General features: G+C 39.3%; 1 long non-coding RNA gene across 1 annotated transcript in view; it reads left to right on the forward strand.

The window, feature by feature from the left end:
• The first annotated feature begins 8,074 nt into the window (after window positions 1-8,074).
• Window positions 8,075-18,661, forward strand: part of LOC134107230 (uncharacterized) — a 40,585-nt gene continuing 29,998 nt past the window's right edge. Inside the window, exon 1 of the long non-coding RNA XR_009942727.1 lies at window positions 8,075-8,134. This is a non-coding gene — a long non-coding RNA (uncharacterized LOC134107230). The remainder of the gene's footprint in view (window positions 8,135-18,661) is intronic.

The following is an 18,661-nucleotide window of genomic DNA, read 5'->3' on the forward strand; positions in this document are numbered from 1 at the left end:
ATGCTAGTGGTTGTAGTATATTAGATGTATGAAGACCATTGGTTTTGCACTATGAACTTGGATTTAGAGGGACATCAACTCCAAGTACAATTCTGCTCTCTGTCCAGGCTTACCATGATCAGCTCTTATCATGTTTTCATGGAAATTCTTCAATCATGTTGAGGAAAATTTTCATCTAAATGCAACATGAATTAAAAAGGAGAAATGTAACATATAAAAGAATGAATTTATTAGTTGTATAATTGTAAAAATTATGAGATTAATGTTAAATATGAGAGACATATTTTATACAGGTATATCATTAAAAACTGTTTTAGTGCAAAGAATGCTCTTGGCTAATGAAGTCAAGTACTAAATCACATTTTCTGTTAAATGGAGCATTTAAGCCCTTAACCATTCTCTCTGTCAGACTGACGGTCTGGAGACCTAAACATGCTTGGTAATCATTATTAAGACAATGGGATGTAAAACATCTGAGGTTCAGCTGATTTTGGACAGTTCACAGCCCAACGATAATCCAATTGAAAAGGAGTCCTTTTCTTAGCTGTATCATTAGCTACATATCCAGACACACGCTTAACCGTAAGCTTGATTGATCCTAAATAAGAACGGATTACCCTTTTAGGATGAGGCAGATGATTGGGCCCTGTGCTGCAGCTCGAGGATCCTCTGGCATTCAACAGTGAGGCTGAGATAACTGACACTGAAAAGGCGAAGATGGAGCAGATGAACCTTATCGACTCCTGAAAGCCTCGCTGATCACAGGCCGGAGAGGGGGAGAAGCAGATCGACATTAGCACAAGAGCTATGGGGATGCGTGTCAGAGCTGATATATGTAGCGTCTTTGGAAGCAGGTTTGGCTACCTGAGAATATGTACAATCGTACAATAATCAAGGAAAGGAGATAAGCACTTGTATCCAACAAGAGGAAGTTATTGAAAAATAACATCCAAAAAAGACTATTTACGGGTTGAGACAAGATAGGTAGCACGAAGCTGATTTCATATTTCAACGGCTGTAATTCTTGTTGATTAGTGGCGCTGAACGAAAAAAGTGTTTATCTTTTTCTTTTGATTCTTCCCAGCCTCATTTGATCCAGGTTCTGTGTGGAATAATAATCTTAGATCAGAGCATGTTGAATATGGGTAACAAGACAATGTGTTAGGATTGGCTGTACAGCCAGTGGTGTAAGGACACTAAGGCAGACCAGGCAAGTACAGCTGAATAATGCAACGAAAAGCAATGAGGGGTTGTGTAAAAAACAACCACAATGGAAAGACAATAGAAACATTACCTGGTTAGGTTTGGGAAAATGTTGGGTTTAGAAGGGTAAATAGTAACCTTCAGCATCCAAAAACACTCAGATGGGTTAACACTGACGTCCCAATATCAATTATGTGTAGTGAGTTGTTTAAAAGCTTGGAGTTTGGATAAAAGCGTCAGCTAAATGACATGTAATGTAAAGAGTTAACACGCAGTCTAAGGCGCTATAGAACAAAATATAAGAAGTTGTTCTGAGAAAGTGTGCCAACGCACTAGAGTCTTGTTGTCACATGACCACAAACCAGCACTGAATGTACAGCATATTCAATAGTTCTGGTCCTCTCTAAACCACTGCCACAATTATCCAACAGACCCTTCTGATTGGAAGATCTGGTGCTTTACTGGAACCTGAAAACTAAAGCCCAAAAAACACACTTTAAAAAGAGAGCCACTTTTTAATAAACCCTCATTGTAAACTGGGAGGTTGGATAATGGAAACTGTAATTGCACATCCGAATAGAAACCCTGGAGGGATGAAGGTGCATGAAAAACACAGCAAAGAACTGATTTGCCTTTGTCATCCATTATTGCGGAAGTCGCTTACGATTCCACATATTTGGAGTTTATTGTGAGCCCCAGAAAGGACGTCTCAAGTCAAGTCCAGATATGACTTTTCAAACCCAGTGGAGAACTAAATGAACTAAAGTCTTTTTTTTTTTAAACAAGTCTATTATGTTGATATACCTTTGTTTCGCAGATAATAAGTGTTTACTATTTTTCCTATTGTTGAAGCCCACCTTGTGTGAGTTTATGTCCACTGATTCCTCCCTGTCCTCTTGTTAATTTCAGATAATGAGGTGTTTTTGCTGATAAACAGGATGATGTGAATATATTTTTTAAGGCAGAGAATTACTTTTTTTTTACAGAGAAAAGTACATTGAAGAGATGTAATCCCATCCCGATAACCATCACATATCCTGCAAGATACACGTTGTGATAGCCATCACACATCCTGCAGAATACACGTGATAACCATGACATCATCTCAATGAAACTAGAGCACAGAAATAGAGAAAATTGTGAATATAGAAGAAGAAAAATAATACAGTTAAGAAGAAGCAGATAATATATGCGCTTACAGCAGATATTACCGTGTGGAGGACACAGGTTTATCGGATGAAGAGGGGAAGGATTGTTTCTGTATTATGACCTGTTGGTGGCAGTGTTGATGCTTACAAGTCGGTGAGGAGTAGCACTTTGCTGAACTCGACCACACACGTGTCCCCTCTGATAAAAGATAACAGCAACGGTGAAGCCACAGGCTGAATGTGGGATTTAAGCCGAATTTGATTTGGGGGTATGGGAACCTTTTTATTTTCATCTAAGTGAATCCACATAGCACAAAATGAATTTGTCACTATGATGTACATTCAGATATGTTTAATTAATGTTGTTGTCGTTGTCTATTTTAGGTCAATTACAAATACACAATCAATGTGCAATGATCAAATACAAAAGATACTAAGGATGTTATTTAATCTCCAGCCCATGGCTCCTGCCACATAATGTCATAGTGACTGTACTGTTTCTTGATATATTCAAAACATTCCCTAATCTCTAATCTGTATATCTAGGGAGAGACAGTCCAGTCTCTCCATAGACAACACATTGCATTGAAATATCTCCTCATCCATTTTTCACATTAATGGGCGGACTGACCATCCAGAAGGCTGCAGTGTTCCACATGGGCCCCTGGTCACTGGATGCGGCTGCAGTAACAGATAACCACAGATTTATTAAAAAAAATTAAAAGTCCTGTGCTGTTCAATCCAGCTGCAGGGGGTGTATCCATCCAGGTGCGTGCTGAGAAGAGCTGTGAATCCATTTCATTTCCTGAGTCTGCCTTTCTGTCTTTGCCAGCTTTGATTTCACATGAATCAGAGGGATGCTGGTGTTCCTTTGTCATTCATTATGTCTTTCACGATATAGTTTGTTCCCGGTCTTATAGACGCTAAATTATATTTATAATGTCACTGCCTGCTTACTGCTTACTTGGTATTTTTCTTTTGCTGGGAGTACGTATCATCAAAGCTTGCTTTTCGACACCCTGGTTCCTTGCAATTTGATCCACCTTTCTTACTCCATAGCCGTAATTACTTTGACCTATTAAACACACTAATGATTGTTTTTTTCCATCTCAAATATTTTCTTCAAACTCTCTCTTCTCTGATTGTCTCATGATTCAGTGTGCTCACGGAAACAAACGTCTCTTCGCAAAGGCGTTGCCGGCTTAATGCCACATTTAATTAGCAGCCATCATGCTTCAACCAACACTAGCGGGAGAAGAATAAGACGAATATATAATATAATACAAACATTTTAACATATTTTTGAGGCTGTAGAGAGTATTGGCGTAATAGTGCTTTGAACTAAGCGCAAACTAGCATACTCACAATGTCTAGTCGTGTTGTGGCTGTTTGGGGATGGGCCTGATGCTTACCTCGTCGCACCCTCCAAATGGTCAATGGTCACCTTCATCACAAATGACTAGTTACACTTACAGTCAGCATCCACACACCAGTGGCCGGACCCGAAGGGCCAACTAGGACTTAGAGGCAGTGTGTAATTGCTGCCAACCCCTCAGGCTGGACCACACGGTTTGCATGAACTCCCTCACCATTGCAGTCAAAGCCCTCTCCAACCACCCAGGTCATTAAAGTGAATCTTGCTTTCTCTGCTGGAAAACTCCCAAACCTGGCACAGATTTTCTGTATCGTGTGGATTGGTAATGAGAGGGCCGTCAGGCGAGGTCCAATGCGCGTATTGGTTCCAAGCATATTTCCAGTAAGGTATTATAAACCTTACCAATCCTTTTTGTGTAACATAAATCAAAGTTTTGGGGCAATTTAAAACATTTGACTGATTTGTGTTAGTGACGAGAAGTCAGCGCATATACCAATGAATTCAATTGTAAAATGTCAAGCCGATACTTCCATTGGTTGGTTTCCAGACAACGTCATTCTCCTATTGGTGCAAGGGGAGGTATTAGGGGATCACCAAAATTGCCTGATTTAATATACAGTAAGCAGTCATTGGTCAACTCAAACCAAGGGCGACATTCAAAGGAGAAATGAGAAAAAGACAAAACTTCTTCCACAAGAGGAGATTATTTTTGGAAAACACAAAGGAAAGCAAATCTATTTTTTCCATGATGACATACAGAAGTTGTAAAACGTCAACAGTTAAGGGAAAAGCAAAACAAACTGTCATTACCATCTTCTTTAATGGCCTGGAGATGTTTACCAATTTAAGAGCCGAACAGAGCAAGACTTCACCAGTGTATGAGCGCAGCTTGATCGCAAATTCCTTAGCTGGTGAGTACCTGCTAATTAACAACAACCATCCTATTAACTCTGGTGCACGGATGAAAATGGGCTTTACTTTGTATTCACTGTGCTTTAATCTACCACAATATTAGTTATTGTTTGTTTCTGTTTGTATTGTAGTGTTTTGTGTATAGAACAGGTGCTATGAAAGGTGAGGCTTTCACATCGGCGCGGCAGGAAATCACTATTCAAAGCCAGCTGGCTCAGGCTTAAGTATTTCAATTCCACGGCTGCATCCAAGTACCCAACTCAGACAATTTAAACGAGATACAAGCCCATATAAACACACACGCACACACACACACTAGTGTGCCTGCTCTATTCATAGGCCTTAGTGTACACACAGAGATATACACACTGCAGAAAACAGACAGTTTTCAATGTTTTCTGTGTCATCAGAGACCAAAGCGCTGTTTTGCAATAGGCAACTAATTTCAATACAGTAGTCAAGCCAATTTACTGAATAGTTTGATATAATTATTTTAATGAAAATGTAAAATGATGTTGTCAGGCTTTGTTTGGCCAATCTGCTGTACACTGTCTTTAATGAGCTATGAATAGATATTGTGAATTGGTATTTATTTCACATGAGAGTTGTTGAAAGGCGTGACTGCTGTGGATTCTCTGGAAGAGAGACTCAAAAATATGCAACAACAAATAAACAGATAATATAACTGCAGCAGGAAGAGACTAAATAATGGCACTATAGCGGCAGCTAGGGGTGAATTACCAGGGTCTGGAAAATGCTACTAAGGCATTTTGATTGTAATGATTGTATTCACCCTCGAGAATTGGGTTTCAACACCATGTTAAATCTAATGTAAGAATTTAAGTCCAATTCTCACCATAACTAAAATCTCTTTACCTGGTAAATTGAATTCAGAGGGGTGTTAGCTGTAAGGTGCATGGGATGGAATCATTCATGAGGTTTTCAACCTTCCTGGTTAAAGCTCTGTAGAGCTTAGGGAGACTGCCGAGTTGGGTTAATAATTAACTGCAGGTCTCATACTGAAGGCGACACCCTTTACCTACCAGTGTTCTCCATTGTTAATGCAAACAAATGAATTATAGCTGTTTTGACCTCAACTATTTTGTTTTACCTTCAAATTCTGATTTACTATACGATGCTAAATGTAATATTTGATTATTTTATAACCACACATCTTTATATATTTTTGTAAAGAGTGTTCAATTTTCATTGATTATACCTGAAATATCTTTCAGGGATTTATAGTGCAGCTCGTTTTGTCATTGCTTTTTCTGTCAGCAGGTCGATGGGGACAGGTGGGAGATCTGGTCTTTGTTGAGTGTCATGTTTTGACTAGAGCATAATTACCGTTATCTCTCTGTGCTTATCTCAGCTATAGATGACCGATCCTCCTGTTTTCTCCTCTTCCCTTACTTCATCTTTCCCTTCTGGGAAACATATATTCAGACATCTCTCTAATGTTCTGTGTGGGCTACTTGGCCATCCCGAGGTTTGGTATGTGCAGCTTCTGTTGTCTGTGAATCAATATTTTGAGAATTAATTGAAGTCAGAGGAATAAAAAACTTCAGGACAGCACTCCCTGTTGTAGATCCAAATCCAGAAACACTAATCTATTAAGTTATTGATAAACAATAGTGCAGAGGAAGTCAATCAGCCCAACATGTGTTTCCTACACCTCTTTATTTATTTAGTGGTGATTAGTTTTGGTTACAACAGGAAATGATTAGCTGCCGTGAAAAATCTACAGATCTTCTTTTGTCCATGTTGAGGTAAGATATTTCTACAAGGTTATCATAGGAGAGCCTTGTCATTCAGGTATAACATACTAAAGCTGATCTGTGAAGTATAACAATACTGCATTAGGAAGTAAAATGTTCAAAGCTTTTTACAGAGCAACTGTATCAAGACCTCCTCTGGGGTCACTGATATTCACTGACACTGCAGCTACACAACACAAATTCCTAACCACACACAATTGAATGTCAAAACCGAGGTGGTCTCAATTCCGTTGACATGTTTTTTGTTTCACAGGCTTGCTCTCAGCTTGGTGCTGACTTCCCACCTTCATCAGCTCTGCAAGAAACAATACGCTATGAGCAATGACAACACCGATCTAATCCACACTGCAGTTAATCTAGTGGAGCAAAGTCACAGCGGGAAATCTGTTTTTCATGACAGTCCGTCTTTGTGACCCTCACACACACGCATCAATACCTGTACTGTTGGTTCTGTGTATGTGAGGAAAAGGAATGGAAAACCTCTGAAATTAAAACGGTAAGTCTGAATAACAGGGAGGGTTGAGGCAATATGAGAGAGAGAGAGACATATGTGGAGGGAAGGATGAAGGAGAATTTGAAAAATGTATAATAAGGTTGTCCATCCATGTGCTGAATGCTCACCGAGTATAACTACCGCCTTCTGAACAGTGTAATGAGTTGTGAATGCATCAGTGTTCATTTAAAGTTCACCAGAGCAAGCACATTTTTAAAGAGTTCCCCGCTGTACTAAGATGACTTTAGAAAAGCTTTGAGGTGGATTTTTTCAAAACATATTGATTCTTAAAAGTCTTAAATAATCCAAGCACACATTATGCTTTAAAAAATAAAATAAAAAAAGGATCAATAGTTGTTATTCATGCTACTTTGTTAGTAAACTGGATTGGCTAGGCTAAGCATTGGTCTACATGTTCCGAATTTATCTCAAAACATTATTTGCACCCTTGCAAATGTATATTTCTAAATGTATCTGATTTTATATGAGGCTTTGGCAACAGTGTTGACATGACTTGTATTTTTGTGCTCTGCATTTCTCATTCATTCCCCCCACTAGCCTCTAAAAGGCAGAAACAAATCCACGTCCAGCATCCTTACACTTCATGAACCCCATCACTGCCTGTCATATCCAGGCCTGATTGCAGAGACCAATCTTCCCCACATGTGTCCGGGGGGCCACGCCGCTGGCTACTGGTCACGGGGTGTTCTTACAGACCCAAATCCAGACCCAAAACTAGGTGGAGAGGGAGAATAAGGTTTTTACGGAAATAACACAAGGGGTGAATGAAGCAGAGTGAGTGATGGAAGACTATGGGGTCATATCAGCCTCAATAATTGCAAATGCACACAGAAAGACTCACAAATGTGCACAGAACAATTCACAAATATATTCTTCATTTGTGTGTGGATTTTTCTATTTGTTTGTGGATTTGTATGTATTTGTTTTGGATTGCACTGGATTGCACTGCATTTGAGGATCGCTTCACATTTGTGTGTGACGTCGCTAGATCCACAAATGCGTTTTTTACATACCGGATCTATCTGTAGCCAATCAGATGTTGCCTTCCTTATTCAACCAATCACATGAGCGCAACTCCCCCCTCCCCCCTCCACTCCCCACGAGGCTGCCAACTATTTGCGGACAGTAGTTTGCAGGGGCGAAGCGACGGGTCAGAGGTCAGCAAAACAATGGCGTCTGGTGGTGATGCCGCTCCGCTTCAAGTGTAAGTGAAACAAGTTTCGTGGCGTACGTGATTAATTATGTTGTGAATTATTGCTACGTCAAATATTTTGTATCATTCGTTTTAATACAGGCGTTAGCTAAGTGCTTTGCGCTTACAATCGTCTAATCCTTTCTGTTATGGTACCATGTAATTGTACATGTTGTGTGCAACCGCCAAGCAATGTGCTGCTAAGAGGTTTTTCACGTAATACTATGAGGCCAAGTTGCTAGTTTTAGATGCAACATTGTTGCAATTGTAAATTGCCTTAAAGTACTTCGTTCGAATATCTACATTGTCTTCTTTGCTCATCAAACAAATTTGATTGAAAGTGCAAACCTTCCACACCTTTTTATGACCTGTAAAAATAATGAAGTACTTTTGATTTTAACTTTTTAATCCAAGACGTCCTACCGTAGTTTCTTCCTTTTTGAACACAGCAAACCTCCCATTTACGTCTGCTGTGAAGGAGTTTTCATGTCGGCAGCTAAGATAAATACCGTAACATTCTAGGACTCTCATTGCGCCATTTCCTCTCCCAGCTACTGTCAAGACTTGTACTTATACTTAAATAAATGTAAGTAATTGGTAAGATCCATTTCCCAATTCTTGCTCTAGTTTGATCTAAATCCTCAAGAGTCTGCTAAAGATCATAACACGCAAGACATTCTTACTTTCAACTCTGTGGATGTGGCACTGTTGGTGTCCCTGCACTTCAAACTATGGCGCTGTAAGTGCGTCAGGTCTTGGACTTGTAGGGAGCGGCGTGTCTGTGTTACATGTGTAGTGCCTTTACCACCTGTGACGCGTTTCCTGTGAACAGACGCTTATTCTGTAAAGGATGCATGTGGAGTTGATGACGCGCATTTGAGGGGTTTATAGATTGGTTGTTGCATAGTACGGTACATAAAAAGATGTGCATATAATATGCCATAGACAAAAGAAAAGGTAACTGTTGTTAGTTTTCCTGACTGAACTCTGCTTTATCATGAAAGCCGTAGACTCAACAGCAGCTAAACTGCATGTAAGTTCAAACCCTAATGTATTTCTGCATTATGGGTTTAAATTAATTGTAGCCACAAATGTGGAGTGTACATTTGTGGAATGCATTGTTAAAAAGCAGGTTTGCTAAGAGAGTGTGTACAGTGGAAGAAAGAATAACAGAAGTCTCTTTGCTTTTCAATAATATCCTTTGTGAGAAACTGCATTTGAGTCTTTTTGCAATACCTTAACTGAGTCTTCTCATGTTATTGCTCCCTCTAACGCTGCCTCACTTGTATTTGTGTTGTTTATATCTTTTTTGTAGATTTACTGCACACATATTTTGCCCAATAATCCTATTCTTTTTCACACACAATATGTCTTCTCTTTAGTATTCCTCTCCCTCCAACAGATGGAAGAGTAATTAGTTTGTTCTCTGCACACTTTGTATTTACATTTCAGGTTTAGAAGTTACAGCTCGAAGCAACAAAATAACGTAATAAAAACATTCAAAAAGAAAATTACACAGCACTGACATAAACATACACTCACAAAGCAACATTAGCATGAAAGCTCTGCAGCAAGATTGAGTAACATGGGTCACTAGATGAGGATGAGGCATGCGTCTTTGCTGAGAAACTGAGAGCTCAATGCTGAGAGTGGCAACGTGACCTATACCAGGGCTTTGAGTGTTTGTTTGCTCTCTGATGGCAGCAGTCACACTCTCATGGGGTCTAACTAATTCTACAGTTTGAGTTTCTCTTTGTTTTCCCTACTTCACACAAGGCAATTGTTAATGGTCTTTGTAGGTCTTTCTCTATTTTTTTTTCTCCCTACCCCGCTTTTTTTCTCATATTTTCTGTTTTTTTACTGTCAGTCATATTACCAATAACAGTTGTCATCCCGTGTTATGTGTGTGTGCGTACGACAGTTATGTGTTGTGAGCACTTAGTGACACCCATCATTGTCCTTGCGTTTTTTTCTCTTGCTGCACTCACAGTGCTCTTGGCAGTGAAAATTCATATTAACACACTGTGATTTTCTGTTTGTACCCCGTGCTGAGCAATACACACTGCACAAGAATGAAACCGGTATACAACCCTTGTTTGTGCCGGTTTGTCCTGCTTCAATGCAGTTGCAGCTGATCATTCACACTTCTCTGCTGACACTTTCCTTCCATCTACTCACCAATAAGTGGTGGACATTTTCAAAAATAATTCATACCAAATGTCACTGCCTTCTTTATCGAAGCAAAGAGTATTTAGCAAGATTAAGGATTTCTTTCATCCCCAGATGAGAGCAAGGTGACCCTGCAGTGTATAAACAATTGATACTCATGTATTGGAAGGGAATGGGTTGGCCAAGTCCCATCAGACTCCATAGCCACAACAGTTATCTTTCATGTTTTCCTTGCTGGTAAAAACAAAGGTGTGTGACATTTTCCTGCAAATTAGGCCTGTTAAAATTGCAAAAAAAAAAGACATTTTCGCTTAAAAAAAAATGAACTAATGGCCAAGATCAAACCAGCGCATGAAGCTGTTGTAGCCTATTTTATTCATGCAATATGAAGTCGGTACAGTAGTGCGCCCACCCGCAAAGCAGACCGGCTGCTTTAAACAGCTGATGTCCTGATGGACAGCCCCGAACACTGAGCGCAAGGAAACGATGAGTAATTATGTGAGCTGGGTGAAAGGCAGAGAAATAAACTACGGGCCTATGCATGAGAAAGTATTTTCTAGTACCTGACTAATGCTTAAACTTCATTTGAAGACTTCAATCTAGCATTTCCTCCATGTTCACAATATCATTGACTGCAAGCGTCCTGTGAACGATACAATTAGAGCCTTATGGCAATTCTCATTCAACATGACCAATGATGTGTTATAATTATTACATAATGTATACAAGTGCAAAAATTTCAAATAGCATACAATATTTGGGACTAAAATAATACAGAAAACGGATTTAAATCCCTGCTGCAAAACTGCATAGGTACAGAGGTGTAAAGGTGGCAGGTATGTGGGAGTTTTGATCAAAATAGGTAACGTTGAAGGTTGCCACTTCACTTAATGTATAATGACAGCACCACTTTTCATTGATTAGTCACATTTGTACATTCATCTGTGCCGTATACACATCCCAAACACTGGCACACAAAAGCAGTCATAGAAACACACTTGTGTGCAGCAACTTTTCAGATGTCAATACCAAATGTTTAATTACTGACTCTTTCTCACCATCACTTTAAACATGTGTTGACGTTTTCTTCCCTCCTTATTCTTTTTTAATTATATACCCGAGGCCCAGCTCCTCATTGTGAAAGATGGCTGCTGCTTCATAATCAAAACACCGTATATCTGCACTTTAAGCCATTTTAATCCTGCCAGCTCAAATTGGAGCTAGTTAACATTTACCCCAGTCCCACTTAGATTTTACCCAGAGTCCATTGCCCCTCACTATGCTGGTAAACAGCTAACAACAAGCAGAAAGACAAAGTTCAGCAGCCTGCTCAACTGTGAAATAGACTTCAAATTGCACATAATTACTGTATAATAGGTCCAGCACATTCTATGCAGGACCCCTACAATCATGTTAAATTAATTAAAGTTTTAATTGCAAAAACACTAACATATATTTGTATGCTAAAAAAAGGGTTGAGGTGTTTTGATCCCAGACTGTTCCAGGTCACCTGTTTTCATATGCATAAATCTTCAGCATAGTCAAACTGATACAATATGGTTCTTAAGGCTGATGAAATTCAGCATTAAATGCGTGGCTGTGAGTGTGAATGGTTGCTTGTCTTGGTGTCAGCCCTGTGATATACTGCCCCCCCCCCCCCCCCCAAGCGGCTTTGAAGATGACCGACCGACTCCATCTACTTCCCTTTATTGAGGGAGAAGTGAACAGTACAGTATACTACTTTCACATGCAGCCTAAAAGAAATACCTCCACAAATTAAACACATTCAAAGGTGTAATGGAATTGTTTATTAACGGTGCCTGTTGCTGTGTAGATATCACACAGGACAACAGTAAGCTGAGGCTGGTAATGAAAATGTGCATCTGTGCTAACAGTACAGAACCTCAAGAGATGACCTTGTTCAATCCGCTTTGATGCAAATACACTTGAATCTGATGAAAGATTTGCTTATACACTGAACCTTAAACCTGCCACTCGCCCACATCCTGCCCACCTCGTCATCACGCAGCTCCCTCAACACTCCTCCATTATTCAACACATTCAAACAACAACATGCTCCCTGATGTACTCACCGTAATGGAATCCATTACGTAAAAGCACCACATGTTGCTATTTTTTGCTTTTCCTCTTATTGTTCCTGAGCATCGTGGCTCTAACTGAAGTGCCTCCATCTAATAACCTTGTATCAGTGCGTCTGCTAAGGTTTCAGTGTGGCCATTTCCAGGTTCAGGTTATAAGGGAGCATGACGCAAAAAGGCAATCACACAGAGATGGTAAATTGGGAGATATGTTTTGTTTTAAGTGGTGTCCACTGAATTGTTTTTTATGTAATGTTTCTTTCGATGGTATCTGCTAACGGAATATGAAATACTTTTTCAGTTTTGTGCTATGTGGCTCAACATGTCAGTTTCTCAAGCTGCCCTTTATGTTTTACAAAAGTATGACATGCTTTGCAAGCTTGGTCTTTTTCAATTTGTCTCAACACTCTGTACCCAGACTCTGTAAAGAGGGTCCACTCCCTATGTAGAGTTAACAAGATCACAAACCACAGTTATCCATTCCATCCATTCTGATTATACACAAATGGAAAGCAAAGTTATTAATGAAATAAGTAGAATAAAATAGATATCCCATCCTGTGTTTTGATTGATTGATATGTCAGTAAATAATGGATTGATTATGCAAGATAAAAGATGACATCATTTAAACGGGCTTAAAAGTTGGCTAAATCTCACACAGCCACTGTATGAAAAAATTATTTAGAAACTTGCTGTTTGGTTGCTTGTGTCTCACTATTACCAGCATCTAATGAGGCCCCATATGAACAGGATTAAAAAATGCGCTCGAAACACTGACTGATGAATAAAAAAAGTGTCCTTTTAGAAATAACAGGAGTTTGATAATTACTGCAATGTCAGTTACTGGTTTCTATTGAACTCTGGCTCAACCTTCCTCTGGGAGCGCCCTTCATTTGAATATAGAGAGACGTTTTCGCTCTTACGTGGATGATGTTTTTGCTTAAAAGACGACCACTTTGGAAATGTTTTGTCAAGTGTCCCCAAATAAGCAGATATTTAAATAACAATAAACAGTTTAAAGGTTATAAATAATGAATTCATGATTCAGTCTCGTGAAGTGAAACCTGATTGCAGAAGGTCTAGCTGTATGTTTCTACAAACGAGGGCTATGGATGTAACAATTCATTGGTACATATCATGAAAAGAGCCGCCGACTGGAGACAAAATATTCCAATGTGAACTTTTTTCCAACGTAGAATGGAGTAAACTGTGCTTTTCCTTTTCAGTAATTGTACAGTGTGACTTGTGACGTTTACCCTCACTCTCAGGGTTGAGCTAATTAAACAGATACGGGCACTAAAGGAATATCCTACTCTAGTGTGACATTTCATTGACATTAATTAAAGTTAAATACCTAATTTACTGGATTGTTGGTAGAGTTGAATATTAAGTCCTGGATTGTATTTTCCCAGGGACAGGTTAAACTATAAGAGTAATTAAGATAGCTCACCTCTATATAAAGAATAACCATATAAATGCACCAGTTTTTTTTTTTTCAATTTCATGTTTTTCTCGTGTAGCAAATGGCCTCAACGGCATAAAATGGTGCCACTCGGTTCTCTTTAGATCTTTGATCCTGCCCGATGTTGGCTGTGATTGACTGAAGGGTGAGCGGCTTTGAAGGTGACTGACAGGAAAAATGTCCTCCTCTGTTATTGTGGAATCCTTTTATTCTGAGAAAGTACAGACTAATATCAACTTGTATAATGACATCCAGCTTACAAAGAAACTAAAAACCTATTTTAGAATAATCAAATGAATTTATAAAAAGGCCTTTTTATTTAGAGGCCTTGATCTCAACATCTCCTACAAACCTGGGACTGGTCCGCAAGCAGACAGTTATTTGTGCTACGGTGGCACAAGTGTAGGCCACTTATTATGTACATTGTCTCAACAAGGAGGACAAAATGGCAACACGACGGGAGGGAAATCTTCAGGTTCACATCCGTTGTTTAGCACTGCCGTCCAGAGACGTGATGAAATGAGGAATTAACATGAAAGGTGCGGGACTACTCTGATGATTTGCTTCTCCTACTTAAAAGGCCCCATGTGAACACTAAAGATGAAGTAAGTTTCCAGACGCAACATAAGAGAGACTCATGTCTTTGCTGCTAGAAATCAATTACATGTGCTCTGTTCGCCCCAGGCACAAATTGATTGTATCACTGGGTGTTGTAAGTCTTTCCGTTAATACTCTGAGGTGATGCATGACAGGAATCCAGCTGCTGGATCGGTGTGTGGTTTAACTATCAAAAATAAATAGTATTCGTAGCGCTGATCAGTCAGGTTTGCGTTCCTCGAGGTATCGCTCAGGATGTTCCATCGCTGCTTCTGGGAGCCATATGGGAACTTCACGCCCTCAATGAGTACAGTTGACATTCACTAAGTCAAAGTCAAACAATTTTTGATTCCCAAAAGAAGAATCTCTAATATCTGGAGAGCTGTCTGACAATATCGGGTCTTTTTGCAAAGGGTGAATCACTTGACAGATTATTTTGTAACTTTTTAACCGTTTCTGTGTGACTGTTTGAGCCACAAAAAGTGAGTGGTTTTGAAAATGTCCACGTGGATGGCTCGCATTGTGTCAGATATTGCACTGAACTGATTTTACAAACATTATTTCATTCAGTTTTGCAATAACTGGCATTTTTGCATTCAAAATCCATGGAATCGACATGGATATGCCAACCGTAGTTATTTTGCAAATGGAAAAATAACCAAATATTATTCATTTTTATCTAGAAACAATATCCAGCACTGAAAACATCTTATGTGAAGGAAAGGAGGTTCTGAACACTAGATGCAGAAATCCATTTTAAGTCATGACAGCAATCAGGCGACGCTCTCGCATTTTCTCGCAAAAGCTCTGTTACGTGCAGCTGTTGCCCACAGCGCGTCATTAAAGAAATGTGGCCATCAGCACATCCAAATGGCTAACTGCTTTGTTTTAGAGACACTTCAAGTCGACTTGGTGATATCCATTTGACCGGAGTTTAGCTCTGCTGCAGTGAAAGTTCTTCTCAGATTCCAGGAATAGTAAACGAAATAGCTTAAAAATGAGTTAATGAGCTGGCTATTTATTGTCGTCAGCGTTTTTGCTATTCTCAGAAGGAAAGCTGTTTTTACTTTGGACAACCTCTCGGTATGCATGAGTTAAAATCCATCTGTGCATAACCAAGGTGTAGTAACTAACAAGGTGAAGTTTGGTGTGTGTGTGAGAAACCGCGTGTCCATCTGTCATCTGTCTCTGGAGCTATAAAATGTTTATGAATGTGAGCTTCTCTCTCCCAGGAGAGATGCAAAATCTCCCCTTCACTCCCGGGAATAAAATAATGTGTCTCAAACAAATCAATTTAATGTGCTTGTATACTTCCGTGCTTCTCTTGTGTGCAATAAAAACCGATTATTATATTGCACAAAAGGAAAATATATGAAGCTTAATTTAATTATGATTGTATGCAAGCGGAAATCGGCTAAACTGGAATGATATTGTGATTTCCGCCTTTGTATACACGTATGTCAAGTAATACTGCCTGAGTGGAATATTTGTCAAGGTGTGTCTGACCATTAATTGTTTCCATTGTCATTCAAGCCCAATTTGTACCTGTCCATTCTTTTTTTTGCTGTGCCACTGTTTTAATCCAGGTGTTCAGTGATTTTTAATTTCACTTGCTTCATTATCTGCTGCAATCGTACTTGACGCCTTGCCTTCAAGCTGCCACAACGTGCCTTGGTGAGAAACAACCACAGGTCAGAACTCTCACTGCATAATGCCAAATGTTGCACTCTAAAGCCTGATCCAGCATCCACTGAGTCGGTGTGATGCTGGTGGAAGTAATGCCGAGTTAATTTGGCACCACATTGGTGACCACACTTAAATCTTTATTTGGCCATTTTTGGAGAATACGTTGATTTATTGCAAAGGAGGAGTGAAAGATTTCCTTAATTATCTTATGACCATAAAACAAGAGACCCGTCCGCATTAGGTGTCTTATGAAAATATTCAGTGGTTTAGCACATGCTCATGAGTTTTGGCAACGGTTCCAATAAAGAGCTCCAGCTGTACTAGAACTACACATACTACATTGTATTTTGTTATGAACACAAGGTTACATACGTTTTTAGTTTTAGTTCTAAATACTTAGAATTGCTTCAAGAGGTCTGACCTTCTCTTTCTTTCATATCACCTGAAATTTAAATATGAAAAAGAAACAGGAAAGAAGGCATTTGAAAAGTGTGTGGTGGTGGTTTTGTTTTCATTGAAATCATCCATCCCCCCAAGGCTCTCTTAATCACATGATTATGAACTCTTCAGTCTCTTTTAGTGGCTAAATCGGTTATGTAAAAACAGAGTGAGTCATACATCAAAACCCTACTGCTTGTAAAGCTTTCAAAGTAATTATCCTAATTTTTATATATTAGGCTCGATGAATCTCAGTACATTTGGCCAGTGTAAAGCATTAAGTAAAGATAACTACATGATATTCCTTCACCAGGCCAATCTTGGGACTTGGACATTCAACTCATTTTGTCTGACCTTCAGTCCAGCTATTAGATAATCTGATTCATACATGTGCCAGTAAGGATTTCTTGCATGAAACGTTTATTTTTCTTCTGCGTAATTGAAACATCAGAGATGCCCCTGTTTGTATTCTAGAACATTCATATTTTATTATAGCTGTTGGGGGCGGGGGAATAATCAAGGTCTTGTTTAACGACATCCGGGAAGTTTAATGCTGAACCAAAGAGCATGCGTCGTGATGGAATCGCCCCTTGTGAATAGCAATCATATTTCAGGCCAAGGTCAATGACAAACGATTGGCTCAAAAAGAATACGGTATGTTTCCCACGTTCATATTCTAAAGGGAATGTGAACTAATTATCATTGAATTTAAAATCGCTGTGTTACATTATTAATGAGGTGTTGCGTGTCATGGTTTGAGGGGTTATTGATCCCTGAGAACTGTAGTGTTACGTATCAGAATAGAGGATAGCACGTCAATGCCAATGACAAAGTCAATGGCTCACCTCACACTTTGTTCACTTTTAGTAATTAAATTCACAAATATTAAGTAATAATAAGTGAGTCAACATTGGACGATTTGACAATCGGCTTTACAAAATGAATAATTGATGAGGAATTAATTATCTGAATTCATATTTGAGACAGTGGGGGAAAAAAAAGTTCAAGATTACTTTGACATACAGAGTGCAATGTGTGTCCGTAGCGGTGTAGGGTCACTCTTTAGTGGCTGTGACTCACAGGCAGAGGTCACAAAAACAAGCAACACGTAGACTTGTCCATTGTCTTTCCTCAACACAAGCTGCTCTGTCCGAAGTACAGAAATGGAGCCGCAGACGTGGTTTACCCAGCTTGTTTTTTTTCCCTACTGTAGCACACAGGCAGGTAACAGAAGGGAAGCAATATGGCAATGAAATAAAGTGATGCATGCTGCAAATAGCTGTTTCTTTGCACTGTGAAAACACTTTATTTTTTTTTATTCCACACATGCCTCCCTCTGCTGAACAGAAAATTGTTCATACTCTTAGGTGAGCGCTTGAAATCCTCAATTTTTAGATGAATGTCTAATGAAGTTTTGTCGTAATTTGTTGTAATATTCCTTACAGCCAAGATGCTGCTTGGAATGTGAATTTCTATAGTGTATTTATTCACCACCCCAAAGCAGAAGTTGTTTTTGCTTCAAATATTTAACATTTTAGTAACTCATATCTTATTAATCGGATGATATCCATTGAATAGGCTAAATATCAGGATATATTGGGAGGAACCGAGCAATTCTTTGCATCAAAGTTGTCATTGCTGAAAGCGATGGCCAATGGCCTGAAGTCAAACCTCAGTGATAAGGGAGATGAAATTGTTTTAAGACCTTCCTTGACCTTTACAACTCCACATGGTTATGGAAGTATGGTTATGTCGGTTACAGCCACCCTCATCTCTAATATAAATCAGAGCTATTAGACAACTCATTTATGATTGTTGTGGCCTAAAGCAGTCCCAGCAGCATCATTAAATGACCTCTGACTTACCGCATGGAAGCTGCTTAGTTTCTTACACCTGTACGTCACCAATGCTCATGTCAAATGAAACGAGGGGTGAATAGACATCCGGCTCTCTCAACTAGACCGGTCCTCGTAATTCACTTCTCTTTTGGTCCTTTTGGTCCCCCTTCAGCAACATGTATAGAAAATATAACCTTGTAAAGAATAACCTTCACTAGCTTGAATCATCAATATCAGTCAGAATCTGCCA

The sequence above is a fragment of the Pungitius pungitius genome, chromosome 18 (genome assembly GCF_949316345.1).
Source record: "Pungitius pungitius chromosome 18, fPunPun2.1, whole genome shotgun sequence".
NCBI lineage: Eukaryota > Metazoa > Chordata > Actinopteri > Perciformes > Gasterosteidae > Pungitius > Pungitius pungitius.